Below are 19,799 nucleotides of genomic sequence, written 5' to 3'. Positions count from 1 at the left end.
CGCCCATTTTTCACTTCTACCCCTGGGGGGCTCTTCAATCTCTCTCGCGCTCCTTCCTCACCTCTTGTCTCATTCCTTATTGGATTCCCTCCTCTCTCACACCACATACCTCCCCCTCACACTCCACCTTCCTCATTCATTTTCAATGTCCTCTTTTGGTATCCATTACACACTGTCTTCCCTCCTCTCTCCCTCTTCTTTTTCTCACCTACTACCCACACCTTTCTCTTCCCCTCTTCACCTCCCCATTTCTCGCTCGCTTTGTTCCTTTAATTCTTCATTCTCCAAGAGCCGGTTTTATAATGTTTGGTTAACCATAACCGTAAGATGATACAGCATTCTTCTTTACGTGGTGGTTGCTGAAAGTTGTGGTTAGCTTCAGTCTGATCTTAAACAAAAGCTAACAAGAACTCTTAACCATCTCTAGACAAAGTTGTAGACTGAACCAACTTAAAGTTAGCGTTCATCAGGTATTACAAAACAGACCTTTACCATCATTTTGTATCCAAAGTTTTATTAAATAGAGGACGAATTTTGACTTGTCATAAATATATCAATTGTGGCTTCAAAGCTAAAACTGGCCGCGTGTGCCAACATGTATTAACTTTAGAATAGAGTCCCATGTACGCGGTCAGCAGTTTTTCCAATTCAAAGGATTTCAGCTACTCCAGCCCAGAACCTTGCTCCTCACCATAAAAAGCGCAGAATTCTCTATCTACTAAATTCAGCCTAGACGACGACTCCGAAACGTCGCGTCGTTGCCAGTCTACCCCTGGACCTAGTGAGATCCTAGAGAACTCTTCCCCCATTATTTTCAACTTCCACTTCATTTACACTGTGAAGGTTAGGCTTGCCCCCTTCACTTGGTGTTCCCTTTCGTGCTTCAAATCACAAATACTTACGCTGAAGAGCACACCGTGGCAGTGACTTTAACTTTGTTTTGCATGTTCCCTGTCATCATATAAATGGTCGGTAGTTCTCGGTAAGGTAATTCAATGAGCAAAATGTAGCATAACATGTGCTTTGTCCTCCTTGAAGAATATGCAAAAAGATGCAATTCATTCCCCATATCGGAATAAATTACATCGCGGAAAAATACTACAACACGACTTTGATTCTTTATATAAATCTACTGATTTTCCTGTCTATATATCATCGTTTGTAAAAGTTGGGTGGTGTGCAGTGCTGATGCCTGCTCTATTAAGTGATACTAGAGTTGATAATCAAGCGTTTTGACTTAGTTGTAAGACAAGCACTCCTCGTTATTTAAAAATAAAACTGCAAACATTTACTCTCAATTTGTTTTCTGAGCCCTTTTTTAGCTAATCAATTTTAGAGTATTAGGCGATATAAGGTGGAGCGGGATGCTTTTAAAATAAATAACAAAGCTACTGTAATGTCCACAAGTGCAATTGCTTGCGGCGTGTTTCAACGCCTCGGCGACAGCCAATAAACTGATTTATTCACACAAAGTTGGACATATTATAAAGTTGTTATAGTTGGAAATGAATAGAGAGTGTTCAACGCTGAAGTTTATGGGGATTCATTCAATGGTGGAGTTGAATGTCGGTCGGTATATAAAAGGCCTGTTGTGAGGGAATTAATCGGTTGTCCGACATCAGTTGTCCTGGTGATGGCGTTGAGGCGTCAAAACGCCTCAAGGAAGATTGTGGACAATGCATTAGCTTTTTGTATAGATTATTTATTCTCGGGTTTCCCACCAGGTTAGAGTCAGTCCTTTCAGCCCCGAGGATACTGTTAAGGTCCCCATAAAAATTCCGCATCCACATGTAGATTCCAATCCGGTTGAAATCCGATAAAATTTCACCCGAACCTTTCATCTGAAAATCCTTAGATTCTTCATCATAAAAAGAATCTAAGGTCTGTGTTGGCCCTTTCCATTCCGAATTCTTACCCCATGGGCATCAAATCTGAATACCTCCACCTCTTTATCTTTCTTCCACTACCCCTGATGGTTAACAAATTTTCGGTACCCGTTCCATTGTCCCGAAAATTCCTCGCACTTTCCCAATCACGCAGATAATTTTCCAACCATTGTCCATATTTCGATAATTTTATTAGTATTTTCCACAATCTTATATTAATTGCGACGCGTTTCTACGCCTCAGCGTCGTCAAATGAACAGCCGACGCCGAAAAACTGATTTTTATCATTATCGTTGAGAGAAATTTATCACTCTTTTTTTCAGGTCCTCACATATTTCCCTCCCTCCTCCATTCTTTAAACCTTCTCTTCACCACCATTTCTCGCTCGCCTCTCTCGTTTCATTTCTCATTCACCTCGTCTCCTCTCGCTTCCCCATTCTGTCCACAAATTCCATCGCTCCCCCCGCCACTAAGGAGCGCCACCAATGCAGCAAATCCCTCTCACATTCGCCCTTTTTCACACCGACACCCTCCCACATAGTATATCCCTCTCCCCTCCGGCTAATCCTAATTTACTCCGTTTTCTTCGCCTTCTCTTCTCCTCGGGCGTCCTTTCCCCCTTTCTTTAACCCGCTTCGCCGTCCTCTCCTACCTTTTGCCCCATTAAGAGGGGGTCATGTCCTGACACGAACGCCTCTGTAGAGGAATGGCCTGCGTTGGCCTTTTCCATTCCGAAATCTTACCCCTCAGGCATCAAGGTTGAATACTTCCACCCCCTTATCTTTCGTCAACTACTCCTGGTGGTTAACAAATTTTTGATATCCGTTCCATTGTCCCGAAAATTCCTCCCACTTTCCCTATCACGAAGATAATTTTCCAATTATTGTGCATATTTCGATATTTTTATTAATATTTTGCACAATCTTATATTAATTGCGGCGCGTTTCAGCGCCTCAGCGTCGTCAACTGGACAGCCGAAGCCGAAAAACTGATTTTTATGACAATCATCGTGTGAAAACATCTGAGGACAAGATGCGAATGCCAATAGAAGATAAAGTGTAAATGAAATAAACTTATCCAGAATCAGTTTTTTTTATTGAATCGGAGGTCAATTAAAGGGGAGAGGTATCTATAGTGCGAGTCGTACTATGTGTAGATCAATGTAGTTATAAATGGAATTATTTTCTTCAATCGAAATCCTCAAAAGAAATATCTGGAAGAAAAAGCTATTCACCTTGACCAATATTAGAAAAAGAAATTTCAAATTATTTCGCCAATTTCACTCAATTCAGCATAGAAAGCATTTTTGGTGCTGTCTCAGGCACGGAGCGAAAATCAACGTGGATATCCAGCACTGATTTTGGTCTATTCGCCTATATTATACCATCCTGCTTGTGTGTACTAGCATTCTGTTTTTTTATGTTAATAGTATGCACGTTTGTTTTTCCCATTTTACACATCATGATGGAGACACCCACCCAAGTATGTTTTCAATTGTGTCTAGAAATAACTCATGAAGGAATAAAAATAACTCAAAGAATTTACTATTTCTCTTACAAGATACACTACTCATCAGGACGATTCGTCCAAGATGGCTACCTGCTTGAATACTTGCTGTCCCTGTTGGTATCTTTTGTTTCAACTTTGAAAATACTTAAATGCAAATCTCTGAGTCATTGAGAGTTTTCTGTCTCAAAATTTGGATTTTTTCATTCATTGTATCCATATATTGCTTTTTTTTGTAATATTTTTTCCTAAGATTTTATTTTTAAGTTACCCTTCATTTATTTATTTTTGCTTTTAGCAATTCATCATTGCTTGTTGGTATACCATGCTGACTTTTATTGGTTCTTATTCATTGTTGCTTTAAAAGAATAACATTTTATTGCCCATTGAACTTCTTTTATTTGGAAATTGAGTGATTAAATCAGTACAGAGGAAGTGAATGTTTTTTTTTAACCGCAGCCTATCTTTCTTTGCCTTTGTGGACCTCTGCCGAAATTGATGGCCAACAAAGTAGTCCCGTCTTCTTCCTAGGATTATCTCCCACTATCTTTAGTCGTTGTTCAATTAACCTATAAATTTCTCCATCATCAATTTTAAATACTTCTTATTATTATGTTTTAACGATAACTTGGCATTCATTGCTTTTCTTAACATATCCCTAGGTATTCATGAACCACAGTAAATTATTTTTTGATTTTTCAAATGTCTGCTTGATTTTTGATGAATTGAGTTAGCGTAGATCTTTCGCTTTTTCCATTCGTTTTTTTGAAAGAGGGCGGCCGCTATCAATATCACATAATTATTTTAAAGACAGTAAATATATTAATAAAATATATATACAAGTACCAAAAACTATTTGCTTCATTCGCTCATTACTAAAGGCTCTAAGTGTTCACGGGAGGAAGAAATTCCATCCTTTCGACAAAATCTCTCTCTTATTTTCTCGTTTCTGTCGAGCAAATGTATTGTGAAGCAAATGATGCTCTACATGCCGCTCTGAAATATATCCGTTCTTATTTGCTCAATGAATTTCAACCTAGCACGTAGCGTTCGATTCTACGTCAGCTCCCAGCCTAATTCCTGGAGAAGCCTGTATCATCTCGAAGTAGGAAGATAGACTTCAGAAGTAACTAGGGACTGATCAGAGGTGAACCGTAATGGAGCCTTCTCAAAGTCACCTTGACCTAAGCTCCGTGCTGGTTATCCCCGTTGATATTCGCCCAGAGCCTGGGCCAGCACCAACAACGTCCTCTGTGCTTAATTGAGTGAAATTACCGGAATAAATTGAAGTTTCTCGTTCGAATCTAGGTCAAGGCGAATGGTTTTTTTCTTAAAGATATTTCTTCTGTCGATTTTTATCGAAGAAAATAATTTCATTTAATACTGTATTGGAAAGGCTTGCGCGCTCCTATGACCCCTAGAGCTGCACTGGCGGGATTAATTCTAAATTATTCCCGGTAGGGCCACCCATGCCAGATAGGTCGAAGGGTAGGAGCCAGACGAAAGGTAGTCCACGTGATGGTGTCACGTGAAAAACACTGTTGGAATGGAAGTGGGAAACCCTACCAACTATCTCTTCCCTGAACACATGGAGTACAACCAAATGAGCCTCGGAATCTCATCGCCCGGGACCCGTCCGCAAAGGGCGGGTGTCGGGCACGGCAGCGAGGTCGGCAAGGTCCTCGGGGTCGTCAACATGCGAAATCCTTGCAGAGACTTATCATCATCAACAGCAGCAATGAAGAAGGAAGAAAAGAAGACCAAGAAGATGGAAAAGAAGAAGTCGGCTATTAATGTAGGGACGTGGAATGTGAGGACTATGATGAGGGCGGGGAAATTAGAAAATATCAAAAGGGAAATGGACAAAGGGAGGATAGACGTCTTAGGATTATGCGAGGTGAGGTGGAGGGATGGGGGGGACTATTGGAGTGATGGGTATAGGGTTATATATAGTGGAGGGGAAGAAAGCCAGCGAGGGGTAGCTTTAGTATTGAACGGGAAGATGGGTAAGCGTGTGGTAGGTATAGACCAGGTAAGCGATAGGATTCTGGTGGTAGAAATTGAGGCGCGGCCCACCAACCTTGTGGTGGTCCAGGTTTACATGCCCACTAGCAATCATAGGGAGGAAGAAGTAGACGAGGTGTATGAACAGCTCGAGGAAATAATTAGAGACACACCGGGTAAGAAAAATCTGGTAGTGATGGGGGACTGGAACGCCTCAGTCGGGGAAGGGAGGGATGGAAACGAAATAGGAGATTTTGGTCTAGGAATACGGAACGACAGGGGAGAGAAAGCAGCAGAATTTTGTAGGAGAAACAAATTATTCATCACAAACACGTGGTTCAATCATCATAAAGGGCGAAGGTACACGTGGAAAAGTCCAGGGGATGCGGGGAGATATCAAATAGACTACATTATGGTAAGACAGAGGTTTAGGAACAGTGTAAAAAACTCGCGCAGCTTCCCTGCAGCGGATGCGGATTCGGACCACAATCTAGTGCTCATGAAATGCAACGTAAGATTCAAAAGACTTATGAAAGTTAGGAAGGGGAAGAAATGGAACGTAGAAGCCCTGAAGGGGAGTTTGAGGAGAGAATATCAGGAGCTAGTGGACATTAGTATACGGGAGATTGAAAGTACCAAGACGGTAGAGGAAAGATGGGATAATATAAAAACGGGAATAGTCAAAGCGGCGGAGAAGTCAATTGGTTACGTTGACAGTAGAAGGATAAAGAAGCCGTGGATAACGGAGGCAATGGTAAATGAAATGGAGGAGAGGAGGAAGTGGAAGAACGTGGACACAGAACAGGGCAAAAGAATGTATAGGGAATTGAATAATCGATTACGACGTGAAACTAAGAGGGCAAGGGAGGCTTGGTGGAAAAGACAGTGCGAGGAAATGGAAAAGTTCCAGAAGGATGGAGAAGTAGGCGCGTTGTACGCCAAAATTAAGTCACTATCGGGCGGCAAAAGAGGACAAGCCATGTCTAAAATTAAGGCTAAAGATGGGAGGATGCTAACCGAGCGAGAAGAGGTACAGGGTAGGTGGAAGGAATACGTGGAGGACCTGTATGACGGAACGAACAGACCAGATAGATTGACTCTAGAGGAGGAAAGTGCAGTGGAGGAGGATAATCTTGGGCCGGAGATATTAGACTCAGAAAAAGAGAGAGCACTCCGTGATATGAAGGCTAGGAAAGCAGTAGGCGTGGACAACATCCCGTGTGAGCTTCTGAAGAATCTAGGGAAGGAAGGTAAGAAAAGGTTTTTCGAACTAGTGCGCAAGATCTATGAGGAGGGATGTTGGCCGGAGGATTTCGTGAAGACGGTTTTAATTCCGCTTCCGAAAAAGAAGAAAGCTGTGGAATGCGGAGATTATAGGACTATCAGCCTAATATCCCATGCGGCTAAAGTAGTGCTGAGGATATTGAACAGACGAATGGAGGCGAGGGCAAACGAGTATTTGGGCGAAGATCAGTTTGGTTTCAGAAAAGGGAAGTCAACTCGTGATGCAATAGCAATAATGAGGGCCCTCGTGGAGAGGAACCTAGAATATGAGCAGGACGTATATGTGTGTTTCGTGGATTTTGAAAAAGCGTTTGATAGGGTGAACTGGGTAAAGTTAATGGATATTCTCAAGAGAATAGGTGTAGACTGGAGGGATAGACGACTGATTTGTAATCTGTATATGGCCCAGACTGCACAAGTGAGGATAGCGGACGGAGAATCTGGGTGGGCAAGCATTGGCCGAGGTGTGAGGCAAGGCTGTCCTCTATCGCCACTGCTCTTTAACGTGTATGCTGAAGAGATGGTAAGGGAAGCGTGGGATGAGTTAGAAGCTGGGATAAAAGTGGGAGGAAGGATGTTCAAATCAGTGAGATTCGCGGATGACCAGGCGTTGATCAGTCATTCAGCAAGGGGGCTTCAGGCCCTAGTGGATGCGTTATACGAACGTTGCGAGGAGTTTGGGATGAGGATTAATCACAAGAAAACTAAGGTAATGCGGTTTTGTAATGCATCACGAGCGAGGAATGTGAGACTCAAGATAAAGGTGGGTGGTGAAAAACTTGAGCAGGTTGAGCAATTCAACTATTTAGGCAGTACGTTAGAGGAAAACGGATACAGTAGTAAGGGCATCAGGAAGAGAATAGCATTAGCGAAGGAGGCGTTCATGAGCAGGAAGGAGCTTCTGAGAGGATCGTTGTGTAAGAGTTTAAAGAAAAGGTTAGTGAAGAGTTTGGTTTGGAGTGTAGCTCTCTACGGTGCGGAAACGTGGACTCTGAGGAAAGAAGACGAGAGAAGATTGGAGGCGTTCGAGATGTGGGTATGGAGAAGAATGGAGAGGGTGAAATGGACGGAGAGGAAAAGGAACGACGAAGTGCTGGATATGGTTGGCGAGGAGAGAAAGCTTTTAGATGAGATACGCAGGAGACAGAAGGTTTGGATGGAGTTAGTGCTTAGCGGTGAGGGGATGTTGAAAATGGTGTTGGAGGGTAGAATGTTGGGGAAACGAGGGAGGGGAAGGAAAAGAATAGGATTTTTAGATGGATTGAAAGAGAGTAGGCCTTACAGTGAATTAAAGAAGGCAGTGCTGGAAGGAAAGGGAGGCTCCCAGATCACCTCTTTAGTACTCCATGGAAACCTACCTTAATCGGTAGAATACTATAATAATACTGTATTGATTTACATCTAGTATGACTCGAAATTTAAAAACAGGCATGTGAATTGATTTATATATTTCTGGCATTACATTTCAGCGTTATATAGAGAAAATCAAAGAATAAGCAGCAAACGCAGAAAAGTCCTCATTATATTTTCTTTTAACAAAATTGTATACATGAAAATATTGCTATCATCACTCTTATGCAAAAAGTTAAAATTTTTGGAAATTATTTTTTATACCGTTCCTGCATAACATTAAAGGAGACTGGAGGCGGAACAATGTTTTCCTTTTGCTAGCCACACACACATTTAGTGCAAAAAAATTTCTAAATTCTAAAAATTACAGCATTGTTTTTTCTGTATTTTTAACTCATAAGCTAATTAACTCTAATTCCCCCTTTGCTTTGAAATCATAAACAAAATCATTTTATAACCTTACATTTTACATATTTTTTATCTATTTTCAAACCACGGCATTATTTTATAAATAAACTCATCCCTTCACTGATGGAGGCTCTTTTTGTCTCCTCTTGATGTTTATTTACGGGCGATTTCCTTCAGCTTCCAGCCCACACGCAAACTTTGGTTTCTCTGGACTGAATATTTACAATTTCGAGAAGATGACCGTCGCTTTTCTCATCCTTCCCCACGATTCGCTTTGTCTCATTTCCATACCCTCGCCCCCCTAGCGTCCCTCCCCGCCCACCAAAACGTTATCCACGCATTCTCCAGCTCCTCTCTTCTCCTCTTATCCTTGCCCTTCCCCTTTGTCCAGCTCTGTTCCGCAGTCAACCCTCATATACCCACTATATATATCGTTTTTCCCTTGAAAACCCCCTAAGGGTTCGCCTTTCCCTGTCACACTCTCTTCTCAACCGCCTCCGGTCCCCTTCCTTGGGTCACTTTCCGGCAGTGTGCCTCCCATGTAAGCATTTCTTCTACTCCCTGCTCTCATCTGCCTCTATTGCCTGCATGCTTTTCTTTAGATCAAAAAGATTCGAAATAACCATACAAAACTTAGATTTAAAATAAAGTGATTCATTTGTGTCACTAAATATCTCCTCTTCATTTTTGTCAAAGCATATGTGTCATTTCAAATATTCTTAGTTCTGTTCTGAAATGATTATGGAATTCCACAAGGTAAAACCATAAATCATTATTGACTTTTTGCGTCGATCGATGACTCGTTTTTTTACAATTTGTCTCTGTTACTGCAAAGAGGAGAACATTTTGGGGCTAATTGCTGTTTCCTGCGAACGTCTGTAGGTATCAATAAAATGAATTTATTTATTTTATTTATAAGGGATATAATTAAGTGTTGGTAAATTCTCATTCTTGATAGCCAACCTCATATCCCCACTATATATATTTTGTTTTACCTTTGAAAACCCCCTAAAGGATCGCCGTTCGCTGTGACAATGTCCACTCAACCACATCTAGACCTCTTCCTCGGGTTACTTTCAGGAAATGTATTTTTCATACAGGCATTTCCCTCCTTTCCTGCTCTTATCTGCTTCTATTTCTTGCATGCTTTTCTTTTGATTAAAAAGGCTCGGAATAACATTAATAAATTTATTTACCCGTACCCCAACATCACAAGTAGTTTTATGTTTCCAATAGAAAGGAAAAAAATTAAGAATGCTTTTTAGTTATAGCCTTTATTGAAAATAAATAACAATATGAATTGAAAAAAATAAGTAAATTGAGAGAGTGAAACGGACCTTAAATAAATGCATCAAAGATAACAAATTTTTGTTTAGCCTAAACTTGTCATGCAAACAAAAAATACATTTAGTAATTTTACTATTAACAAAAAATTGTCTACGCTGAGTAACCATTTCTTTCCTCTTTTTATATTAATGTTAAAATATTATCTATAAAAAACTTAAAATATTAAGAGTAGTGATTCATTCGCGTCCATAAAAACCTCATATTTTGGCTCTTCATTTTTGTTTAACAATATGCATCACTTTATTTATTCCTCGTTATGTTAAAATGATAACAAAATTCCACAAAGTAAACCCATAAACCATTGATTGTATGTTGCGTCGTTCAATGGCTCGTTTTGTGTACAATATCCCTCTGTAACTGCATTGAGAAGAAAATTTTGGTGCTTATTGTTGTTCCTAATTTGTTTGAGTTAATCCCGCCCTATAGAATGATTTTTGTATGTCTTTTGTTTGTTTCATTGACTTGTGGGTAAAAAGAGTGTGAATAAGTGAATATAAAATGTTAACTCGTTGGACTAACTGCTACAGTTTTATTTCTGAAGTGAACCGAAATTTAAAACGTAAAAGTAATGCTAGTGAGGATTCTAGCGTCGTACTCTTATTGCTTTCAGCGTACGTCTTTTGAAGCAGAGAAAATTAATGAATTTTTTTACATGGTAGTTATAAGGGATATAATTAAGTTGTGGTCGAATTTCATTCCTGGTTGCCAAGTTTCCTCATGACTTATATCTAATTAAATTGGTTTTTCCGATGAAAACGCGTAGTATACACATAAATTCAGCCATTGTTCTTTAAGTGAATGTTTTGAATCGTTGTGTTGTTTATTTTAGGTGATAAAGACTTCTTCAGTAGCACGAAATAACAATGTTTTTTGTGTTACTTTTTTAAGCCCATTTGAGACTTGTATGGGTCTATTTTTCTCTAATATTTTCTCTGGCTAATAAATGGAAGGATTATATTTTGAAAGTACAAATGCAATAGTAACTACAATATTCATTTTTATGGTATCTTCGGAATTAATCTTCGGTCTTAAAAATGTAAAACTTATATTTAAATAGCATGACCTATTCAGATGTCGGCATTCTGATTTGGTTAGCAAAAGTTAAAGCAAACTATTCAGATAATACCGATATTCAGAGGAATATTCTCATTTCTTATAGTATGAACTTGATTAATTGCTATTCAATCAGTATTAACTGTCAATTAATATTAAAACGTATTAATGGTAAAGATAGAATTTTTTTAAAGGCCGTTAAGCTTCGATCCGTAGCTCATGGCCTTTTTCTCTTATATATTCATGCGCCGCCGTCCGGTTGACTTCCGTTTTTATGAATTTTTCATGGTTTTTCTGCTCAAAAAGAAATTTTAAAAATAAATCAAGCATTTGTTTTGCGATTTTGGATTTTAAATTTCGTCCGTGGTTCATAACATGTATTTGTATGAAAGAACGGAAGAATTCACACTCAGTCTTTGCACTAAGCTATAGACAAACAGAGTAAAATACAAAGTCAAAGTGAGTGACTTATTGTGGAAAATTTTGAAACTCCCTGATCAGCATTTGATCATTTCAAAATGTGTGTATAATTGACTGCAGTCAAATTGTTTAAACTACCTCATGTAGTTTTTTTGAGTTTGATAGTGGCATTGTCGGGGCTGGCTTAAATTTTAAGTGAAAAGTTTAAATAATAAAGGTATGCTATTAGGTATCATAGTATCGTTTTTCACAATTTTTATTCTGATCTCCAAAATGTAGTTATTTCTTATGACATCCTCTGGGCTGGCTTTTGGTTTAAATCTTGCCCGAAAAAATAATAACAAATTTTGGAGCGTAATTGGCCATCATACTTTGGTTATTACGATGCTTTTTATTCTGAGCTCAAAAATGAGGTTATTCTACTGCTTTACCGCATGATAGGCACCTTAACTTTAACTAGATGTCATCCGTGGCTATTACGAGTAGATCACTTTTTTGTAATTAAAAGTTAATATTTTGTATTTTGACGTCTAATCACGCTGTCTTAGTTGTAATTGATACAATTATAGAGTATATATTTCTGCTGATTTTCAAAGGGTTGTACACATTTTCTTCTTAATAATTTAATTTTTGGCAGTGACTTAGTATGTAGGCATGATTCAGGGCCACAAGGCATGAATATTTTATGTACCGTTAGAAGTAGAAGCCAGAAATAATTCTTGCTTGCCGACTTCGACTCAAGGAATTAATTGATTTTAACCGTTCTGTAACAGCGACGCTGCGTCAAGTTACTGCATTATATATTCTCAGTTATTTCTTCGCGTATTTTATTTTTAGTAAAAAATTTAGTAAAATATTCCGTTTTCGTGTCATTTATGAAGAAATTCCATACCATATGAAAATCTTATCAAATTATTTTAGGAAAATATAAAGTCCCAGTCAGCTTTTTTTGTGTATCCAGGGTACTACCATGAATAATGGTAATAATCTCTACTCAAAATCTTTACTCCACGGAAACCAATTAAAAGGCTTTATTGTTGAAATAAAAAACAAATGTCATAAAAAAATTTGAGAAAATTATCATCGTACACAAAAGATAATTGTTTTAATAAGGAAATCAATTTTTTATCCATCTAAATCTGAAAAATACCTCCGAATACCTCAATCGAAAGTAATTTAAAAGAGAAAATTATAAAACCTATGGATTTTTTTCGATGCTTTCATTGTGGGATAGCCTTTTTGGAGGTTAAAAAAGCGAACTTCAATAGCATTCACCTGATGAACCTTTTGGCTTCATTTGATGAATATCGGCTTGATTTGAAGCCATTATTCCCCATATTTTCCGATTTATTCGCGTCACCGCAACCCTTAAACTCTTTTTCAATCCCAAAAGGTCCCGGATCCATTCAACCGGAAGCCCAAGTCCGCGTTTAATTATCGCTCATGGAAGACAGGACAATATCTCATCACCGGTGAAAGCGAATGCTCGTCCTACAAGGGGACGTCTCTCCTTAATAATTCTGTCCGTGTAACCTATGCTTCAACTGACCCGCCCTTCCCTTGAATTTTTGCTGCCCGCATCAATTCCCCATGCATCCTTTTCTTAAGCCCCGAACCTCGCTTCATTTCACATTTAGATTTCCTCACTCTCCTTCCCAAAGTCTTCCTGCGCAACCTCCAATATTGTCGGATCCCTCACGCACCTGACTCACGAGTACAAATCTCATTTCTTTCGCGTCGAGCGAATCCCTGGGGCCTAATTGGAAGCGGTCACTACGAGACGAGACAAACAAATACACTGTCATATCAGGGAGCCAATCAGGAATGCTCACTACTCGATTCCTCTCTACCCTTCCAAATGGTGAACACAGGAGTCTTATGTAGAGTGGTGTTTAAAAAATTGTGGTATCACTGCTATATGGAGTTAACCAGTAGTGCCATGCGGTTTCCGCGGGACCTACGCTACGCGTGATCTTCAAGGGGTAAAAAAGTTGCCTTGTAAACCTAAAAAATTACTATAAAATGCAAACTTCAACCCTGGAATCGTAAGACAAGAAATCGGGAAAAAATTGAACTTCTAAATTAAGGATGAAATTTTTTATTTTACATTATTTATGAGACTTTCTTTATAGACCTATAAGAATTGCATATTAGATAATACAAGAATAGGGATTCCAAATATGTACTACTGGATAAAGCTTTAGATATAAAAAAATTCCCTCTCGAATTTCACGAATAAGGAGGCCTTTGGGGGCAGGCAAAGCTTTTCTATACATTGACTACGACTATTGGTAATATTTGTTAATAGATTTCAATTATGAGACTTCCTTTCGCAATCCAGGTAAGCCGCGTTGGAAGATATTTGCTTAGTATCTTCATTTTTTGGTTCAAAACGTCAAGTAAATTTGTTGAAGCGCCGGAGCAAAGCTTTAACTTAAAGTCTGTTTTTCCACAAAGTCAACATGAAATTGGCAATACCTCGTAATGGAAGCAAAATGCATATTTTTTCTAATAATTTACAGAAGTTTTTGATCACGGCGTAGTCAAAGTTAAGTCGTTAAAAAAACATTTGTGGTAGTTCGCAGCCTCTCTGTTTGTCGAGGTAGGGAGCCCCCTAAAATTTACACGTACGGTAGGTAGCTGAAGGAAATACGTCTCTATTCAATCAAAAACAAACGATGTACTAGCAGTGAGTATGATTCGTATATTGCTTTAGCCAATACATAATATAAATACGGACACTGTTAAACAAGGAGATTTACATTGTCGTTTTTTCCGCGATCAATAAGAGACTATATCGACAGTGTTACAACTTAGAAATATGTCAGTTCACTGGCAACGTAACTTACTAACTTATTCATTCATTTTCCAATTTCTCCACACCGCGGAAATCTACGTAGTCACATTATTCATTCATTGATTCAAGTTTCGTAATTTTTCTAGTATTTCTAAGAGCATTTTTAGCATGCTCTACCTTAATGGGCAGATTGCGTTCATCAGTAGGATTTAGCTTGTTCCCATAGCTAATAAGGCATATGTGGCGTACATGTTGTGTAGAGCGTGTTTTTTTAAGTAAATTTTAATCAGATTGATTGTTGACGAGTTCACTTGGTGGGAATTCATTATAATAAGATTCATCATCATATTCGAGCGAATAAGAGTGCGGAAAATTACTGCAGCTTATCTGAAACATATTACTAAATTTAAGTCCTCTTATTTTTGTTGGTGATAGTTCACCCGCTGCCAAAAACCTCTGCAGGTAAAGCACAGTTTTCTCAGGTTTTGCACCGGTTCAGGTCCTCCATGTCTCTTTCCAACGTTTCCACGAGCAACTTCCCCATCGAAGCTTTGGAAGGAGACATTTAGAGCCAAACCCGCTGCGAAACCCGAGAAAACTTTACTTCAATTGTTCGTCAGTATTAAAAAATATATAAATATCACCTCTGTAGGTGGCTCTCAGGGTAATATGTAGATAGCATATGTAAATATCCCCATAAACTGTCTGAACAAAGAGAGCTATCCACTTCATAATGGTTAAGAATTTTGCCACCGGATTTCAGTCACTTCCGGCGGAATAAAGTGAACAGGGTCACACGCTTGAGAGCCTTCCCGATATATATTCCCCTGTCGGGGCCAGGAAACTTACTTAAATGAGGCCCGCTTCTCTCGCTTGCTAATACACGTAGTACATAAGGGCGAGTGCCCCTATCCCACAGTGGGATTGGGGTCAACGCGACCGACCGCACCTGCGGTTACCGACCCGCCTCACACACTACGAGTCTCTCCATCCAATGGTCCTCTCAGTTGCCCGGCAGGGGGGACGCATATCTCTTCGGAGTTCAAAATTTCTCCTCCCTCCGAATACAGCCGCACAAATTTCATTACGAAGATAACTCGACGTGTCCGAAGTGAGTTTCAAAGGCGTTGAGGTCGTCGCCCCCCTCAAGTTGGGATGCGAATGAAATCTTGTTTGCATTGAGTCGGTCATTCAAGTTGTCGACCCGTGCCAATATCAAATTCATAACCGTCACCGTGTTTAATTCTAAAGCTCCTTTGAGAGTTTAAAACTCCTGCAAAATTCAAATGCAATTGCGATATTTTGCTGGTATTATGCATTAACTGCACCGCGAAGGTATTTATGTACCTATAATCACCCGATTAAAATCAGAATTTCATAAAGTTGGAGATAAAAGTCCATTAAATTAATAATTGGATTCCTAGCAATGCTTAGGATTCTTACTTTGTGCTATGAATTAGTACCAGTTCATGAATCATTCGGCATTTTGCACGTTGACATGCATGTAACGGATTCGCGTCATAATTAAGTCTTCCATGCAGTTATTTTGTTGAAACCTTTCATACTGAGCTTTAATCCAGAAACTTACTCTCACAGTTTGGAGGAAGTTTTAAATATGTAGATCATCCGGGCTGGACTCAGCATCCGTCAATATTTCTACGGAACGACAGTTTTGCCGGCGTTACAGACAGCTTCTTCAGGTCACTGAAGTAATCTGTGAATCTGATGAAGGACATTATGAATCTTGAGTAGGCCGTACAAACCGGGTGGTTTTGGAGCCGGTTCAAGGAGTTTCTTCCTCATGAATTCATGACGCTAAGATTATGCTTAATTTCCCGTTGTATTCTACAGGTTGTGTCAGATTTCAACTCCTGGTAGACATCTGTGTTTAAGAGACTGAATATTTTGTTTTGGTAGTCGCTCTTCACCATCACCACAGACGTATATAAAGCATTCACCAAACGCACTGCTTGAGTACTAGCTGTAAAGGGACACCTACAATCAAAATCAGCACTGAATGTGGGATTTTGAAAATGGAACCGCTTTAATTTGTTAAAATAATGCTGAAATAATATTTTTTTCGACTCAACTCATTTTCTCCTTGATTCATCAAGTTCATTAAGCTTTGCAATGGGTTTTTTTTTGCTGCCTCACTTTACCTGGAAATATTTTGATGCAAAGCTTTTTTTTAGGTTATTAACGTTCCATCGGATTTCACCATTAATTCCGTGTTTTAATTCTTCAATTCCTGTATTATTTCAGAGCATCGCTTAATTATGCGAGAATTCCATATTAAAATATTATATCCCAATGAAATCTGCGGAGTTCGGGTATTATGCTAGCATATTTCTAAAATTCAAGTGTACCTCAGCAGATATCACCTGCTTTCATGCTTCTATGCTGTAATTAAATATATTAATTGTTATTTAAGAGCGTAAAATTGTACAGACTCCGCTTTATACGGTTTCTTTCAAATGTTCTATTTCCGAAGGAAAAAATTACGTTGAAGATGTTTTAAGAAAGTTTCGGTAGAAAATAATGTCTCATATTCTTGCAATTAGGAATACCTCAAGAAATTTAATATCCTTGATTCTTTACGGCAAATTATTTTCTATATCTCTACCTTATATTCATCCCATTTCATTTTTACGTAATAGCAAGTGAGAGAAAAATATCAAGTCAAATTAGTTGAGATGTGAATAACATACTACATTTGCCCATTAAACTAATATACGTAATATTCGCAGAGAATTATGTATATGACACTTACACCACTCAGAATATTGCTGTCAAAAGATCGGCTTATTTTATTCTAATACCATCTTGCATTATTCAGGCCTTTTATATTTTTAAAATAAAACGAACTAAATATTTTAATTCACGATTAAAGTTTAACAGCAGAGATACAAGTAAATACTTTGTAATGATTCACTGCTTTTAAACTAATAGTGAATTTGTAAATATGCTTATACGATTTCCATGGTTTCCTTTGAGCTGCTTGTGGAATCCAATCGTCAAGCGTTTTTATGCGAGATATTTTAGTATTGGTTTTAATGAGAAAGCCGCGGTGTAGTAAAATTGTTCCTTATTTTGAAGCAAACTAGGATAAGGAATGCATGAATGCACATCGTTAAACGGCCCCTCTAATGTTTCCAGACCCGCTGGACTGCGTGAATTGCATGCATCAGAGTGCACATTTAAATTCCTCGGGTAAAACGGCCGCGAGAAATTGACTTACCCAGCTGCACCGTTCTCCTCACTGAATCCTGGGTATAATATAAATCGCGCCCGGTAACCTCATCCTATTTTCGGAATATTCTTTCCAGCTTCATTCATTTCTTTTCTTTATTAATGAAATTTACGCTCTAATTTTCCGTTTTCTATAAAATCCCACACAGACGAGTCTGGAATCTAGTGAAGGAGGGTTAAGCCTAGTGGAATACCAGGGTGTATGGAATACCTAAAGATTGTCCAGTTGGTAGAATGTCGGGCTACTGGCCGAAAAATGTTGTGTCCAAATCCCGTATGAATCCATCGTGTACTCCTAACAAATACCCTAAAAGTGCCGAGCATACAGGGAAAAGGAAGGAGTAATATATACTCTGATTGTAAGAATTTCAACCGCTTGTTGATTAGCCAGGGATCAACTCAATCGTTACCAGGACACGACCAAAGATTAAATAACTCAGTTACTGCAGACTAATATCCTCATCTAACCTTGGGTATATTATTAATCGTACCCTAAAACTTCACCCTATTCTTGGAATAATCTTTCCAGCTCTTGCGTAATTTCATGATTTATTAATTTTCACATGTTAAGGGAGTGCATGCTATAATTTTCTGTTTCTATGAAATCCCACAGTTCCGAGAATGGAATCTGACGCGCCGCCGACTCTGACGTCTTGTCTTTACTCCGATGTCGAGTCTTCTCAATCAAAAATGTGACTCAAAACTTTTCACTCAACATTAGCGCACGTACTAAACATTTAACACTTTCTTTAGCACTTTTTGATCTCCTAATTCCCATTTTTTAATCATCAGTAGCCAATTCACGACTAAGAGACTATCGGTGAGGTCTGCGGAGCGCCACCGATTTCGCAAAACCGTACGATAGTAAACGTACAGTCTAGGTGAGTGAGTGATACATTAATTAACTGGTCAAGTTTTACCCTCAAGCACATTTCTCTCCATTTTTGTGTTAAATATTAATGCACGTATTCCTTTTTTTCCGGTTGCTTGAATTGAGAACTTTCCATAAAAAATATTTATCACTCCATTAGAAGTATAATTTTTCCATTTTGTGAAAAAATAAGTATAATTAGAAACATGAGTTTCTAAAAGTATCTACTGTTTTAAAATGTCTTCCCTCTCCAACAATGATTTTCATTCACCGAACTTAAAAAGGATTTATTTTATTATGTCGTAATTATAAAAATATCTTTATGAAAAACGCGAAAACTACCCTTAAAATAATTACTTTCAAATTCTCCAGTTACTTGGCTACGTTAATCATGGCCTATCAAAAAAACCTCTTGACTTTTTATGTAGACGTCCGGAAGTTTCACCAGGTTGTTTCAGTCGGCGAGATTTCTCGTGAATTACTGCTTCCCTGCATGGTCTTGGTGTGATTAGACCGTGATACGCTTACGGTGAGGGTCGCGTTGAAACGCCGCCGAGAGGGGGATAAGTTTCCGGACTAATTGGGGTTTTAGTGGCCCTCGCCAGTTGATGGCACAAAACTCATTGGAGCAATTAAGTCCAGAAATGGCACATGGCTTCGAATCGTGCTACACGAAGGAAGTTTTAAGAGGAGAGGGTTGGAGGAAAAAAACATGACCCCATCGTTTCCCAATGTGAGATTCCGCCGGGGTCTAACACGATTTAGTTCAAAGTCGTAACGGGCCGGCGAGTATTATTACTGCGTATTTTTTCTCCTTTATACTCCCCCCTAAGAGACATGCCAGAGGTGGTTGATGGTTAAGTTCAGCTACGGGTCACGCGCAAATATGAGTGCAAATTTAGCTCACAAAACGGCCGCTTCCGGAGGATGAAAGTCGCTCTTAATTTAAAGCTGAAGATTTTTTCCGAACATGACCATAAATATTCCCCGATGGATAAATAAATTTGCAGTGATGGCATTTTGATGTTAAAGCTCTCCGCAGTTTATTGGGTTTTTTTTTCCTCCTACTCAACTGAGCTTTGAAACCTTCATGTCTTTTCGGCAAGTCATATCCTCATTTTTATGTGCAGTCTTTCCTGATTAAGTTAACGGTTATGTTACTTGTGTAGGTGGATAGCGTATTTAACATGTAGCAGAACGCCGAAATTGGATGAAGTGGCGGGTATGTGGAGGATATTTTTGCCCTCACACGACAGCTTACGCGACCTTATCCAGAGATGTTATTTCCGGCTTTTCTATCTGATTTTGTCAATTAGTTAAGACGAAAGTTTCCTTTCTAACCAGTCGGAGAATTTATTCAATTCCCTAGATTTAAAAAATGCAAATTGAGAACCCAGAAGTAAAGAATACTTCTAAAATTATAATTGATGTCACCTCTGATAGTATGATCAAGTACTACAAAGTAGGATACTCCTTTTTATTCTGCTTCCCAATTGCATATGATTTAGCACCGAAGTATTTTGCCACATGCCTGTGAAGTATTTAGCACCGCGATATTACTCGCAAGATCGGCTAAAACCCTCAAATGCCAACCTTAGGTTGATTCAAATTGTCGCATTCCTTA

The sequence above is a fragment of the Ischnura elegans genome, chromosome 4 (assembly GCF_921293095.1).
Source record: "Ischnura elegans chromosome 4, ioIscEleg1.1, whole genome shotgun sequence".
Lineage (NCBI taxonomy): Eukaryota > Metazoa > Arthropoda > Insecta > Odonata > Coenagrionidae > Ischnura > Ischnura elegans.
The sequence above is the reverse complement of the archived record's forward strand: the minus strand, read 5'-3'. Positions refer to the sequence as shown.